This window comes from Chelonoidis abingdonii, chromosome 9 (assembly GCF_003597395.2).
Source record: "Chelonoidis abingdonii isolate Lonesome George chromosome 9, CheloAbing_2.0, whole genome shotgun sequence".
Classification (NCBI taxonomy): domain Eukaryota; kingdom Metazoa; phylum Chordata; order Testudines; family Testudinidae; genus Chelonoidis; species Chelonoidis abingdonii.
Window position 1 is genome coordinate 65,596,694 of NC_133777.1, and position 3,562 is coordinate 65,600,255.

Consider the following 3,562-nt stretch of genomic DNA (forward strand, 5'->3'; position numbering starts at 1 on the left):
CCTTTAACCAGTTCTTTAGCCACCTTTCAGTTTTCATATTGAGCCCCATCTTTTCCAATTTAACTAATAATTCCCCATGTGGAACCGTGTCAAATGCCTTACTGAAATCAAGGTAAATTAGATCTACTGCATTTCCTTTGTCTAAATAATCTGTCACCTTCTCAAATCACAAAGGCCTTAGAAGTTGGCTCATCATGAAACAGCCCATTTCTGCTGAGACAGTTTGAGAAGGGCATGTCTCAGTGACCTACTTTTGAATCCATGTTAAAGTGCTAGTCCTGCTCTTTACAACAGTTACAAAGTGAGGTCCAAGACAGCTTGGTTATCTTGTCCTTTGTGACCTGCTAAAGCAGCTGCACTTGTCAAAGATTGTGAAGGTAGGTTCGGTTTTAGGATAGAACTTAACTTACAAATATAAATGATTGCTATTGTACTTTTAGATAAGTAATCCTACTACACACAGCATTTGCTGTTCATGAAGGAATACCTAAAATATTGCAGATGTTGAAGGAGGGGGGAGTTTAGTGAGTCCACTCTCAGTAGAAAGACAGCTTTAGAGAGTAATCTCATGAACAAGAAAGGATGTATGCAATAACTATGATACTTTATAGAGGTGGTTGGTTATGCACGTACTGTAACACCCCCCCCCCTTACATATGTGGACCATTGCAAATTCTTGGCAGAAGATCAGAAAAGCTTTAAATGTTTCACTCCATAGTCCATTTCTCACTGCCTATTCAGAAAAGTCAGTATGTAGCTGAAGTGAAGCTGTAGGACTCATGCCAATAAGGAGCTGGGAAAAAGTCCACCCACTTCAAAGGGAAATTACACCGTCTTTTAGTTCATGACAAACTGAATTCCTCCCTGTGTGAATCAAACCACAGTGCTGAGGGGAACTACACTGAGAGTCCCCGTCTCCCACCATGGCTTTGGAGCTGTGTATCTGGTTCAATATTATAGTTTTGAATGGCAAAACTTTATTCTCTTGTGAAGATAGTTACTTTTTATAAGCACCTAACTTCTGTTACCCAAAGAACCATGGAGTAAACAGTTTACAATTCATTGTTTTGCAGTTAGTCTTAACAGTTACTGTCAAAGGCCCACTAACTGTAGATTAAGGCCTACAGGATCCCTTCATGGAAGGGGAAAAGTTATTTCAAAAAACAGTGACTATTTTTATTTCCATGGGGGAAAAGGGTTTGCTGGCACTATCACATCCCCTCTCCCCCAACTGCACTGTGAGGCCCATAGATTTAAGAACAGGGATGCAGAGGTTCTGCCCTTCTGTTGTAATTTACATTTCCTCTTTTTGACTTGCTGTGGGGCCATATTGTAACTTGCCATCCAACTGAGTCTCTAACACTACAAACAGACAACACAGAACAAGAGTTAGTGGTGAAACTGGCCATTAACTCCCACTGGAATTTCTGATTGAAATCCTGCAAGTATCAAGGAGAGTGCCTTTCAAAGTAACTGTCTGAGTCTTTCCAGTCTGGCCATGCAGTGTTCAGCTGGATTCATTTCTCACCCCACTACTCACCAACCAGATTTGGTTTGTATTTATGTAATTATTCTTCCCACCAGAGCAGGGACATGGACGTAGGAGGAAAAAGGGGCCTTACAAGCCAGTTTAAAAATCTGTGATGGGTAGGAGCAAGTGTTTTTTAAAATGTTAGTGTACAGATTGAATCCTATTTTAATCATAAATACATTTACTACCCTGATTGAACAAAACTAATGGGGGATGGCTTTTGCATCACAACCATCTATAAAAATGCTGTCATCAACATGTTTTCTTTGAAACCATTCAAATTAAGTACAAATTAGCTTTTCAAAAAGAACAAAAGGTTGAACAGCACAGTGGTGCTTGCTTGCTGTGTTGCTGTTACATCATTTGAAACCTGGTTTTCGGTCTGTAGTGACGTAAGCTAGCTGTACAAGTTTATGAAACTAGTTTGTGTAGTGCCAAGCGTTTGGCCATCACAGTTCAGGAGAAGCTAAGAACTGTTCTGAATAGCTGTTAGCTAGTAGTTTTTCCAAATTAGGGCAGTGGACAGGTTATTTGAAATCTGCCGTACCTATTATAGGATGGCTGATCTATTAGGAAAATAAGTCATTTCAATTTTAGGTGCTTTCAGTGCCCAAGTTCAAGTTGTTAAGTAGGCAAGCCTGCTAGGTGGGGATGGGAGAGGAGCAAAGGAGAAAGGTGCCAAGAAATCGGAGGCTCGCTTGCTTAATTCACAATAAAATCATTTAAATCGAAATGTTTATGCGTGATGAAAATTTCCCCCCATCTCCCTTCAGCAAGTTTAGTCTGGACTTTATTTAGTTTAAAACATCAACCACTGGGACTGCTTTAGAGGGAGTGCTGTATCCCCAGAGGGGAGAGAGAGAGGTTTGATGTGGACACCCTAGAGATGAATACAAAGCAGGCAAAGATGGGATGGCTCCTTCACCAGGGCTCTTCAGCATGAATAAGTGGGATCTGGTGCCTTCATGGAGAGAAAAGTAAAGATTGATGGGAAAGGGAAATTACGACACAATTTCAATTATGACAATAAGATCTAGTGTCCTGTTTAAGAAATGGTCTTGTTATAACTAGAGTTGGATGAAATCTAAACCTCAGATCCAAACCCTAATCAATCTGCATGGGAAAGGTGGCTTTTGAATTCAGATGTTTGGCTCCAAATCCATACCTGTGATTTTACTCCCAGAAGACTGTTTTCTAGTTTGAATTGAAAAACAGCTGACAGCTTGAAACAAGTTTTTTTACAAGATGTGAAATTCCTGAAGGAACAGATTATTGCTATGAAAGTTCCACCATTCAATATCTCCATTTGGGGGCCAAAAATCTTACAAGGACTGCTTAGAAATCATTGATACCATTGAATCCAAGCCCTTCAGCTTATTCCACACCATACTGAATCCTGTAGCCTAGCTGTGAATCTGAACACAGCCTCCACAGCCCAAGCATGGATATAACATGCATTGCCCTGGGATATGCTCAGAATTATTTTTGTATGCAGAATCGTTGTAACCATGTTGGTTCCAGCATATCAGAGAGGCAAAGTGGGGAGAAAATCTCTCTTATTGGGCCAACTTCTGTTAGTGAGAAACAAGCTTTAGAGCTTACACAGAATTATTTTTGGCCCTTTCAAATGTTTTCAATGAATTAGCCACTAGGTGGCACTTAAAGTTTGCTTTTCTATCCTGCATCTTTTTTGCCAGATATTTTTCAAATTGTTCATCTATAATTAAGAGTGGATGACTCCCAGTGGGGCTGTGTTGGCAGAAAGCAAGATGCAGCAATATTTGAGTGAAAGCAGGCAAAAGTATTACCATTTAAAAAGGGAACAATGACTATAATTTAAATAAGATTTGGGTGGTTGTGGTGTTTGCATAATCTGTCCTGGCATACAAGAACAGTGGAGAAGCCTGTGGCTTTGCTCTCCTGCTGTGTTTCAACAACAACAACAAAACCCACAAAAACAAAAAATGGAAAAATTGTAACAGCCACATTTTTTCTTTCTCCCTTCCCCAACCCCCTCCTTTAAGTGGAAAT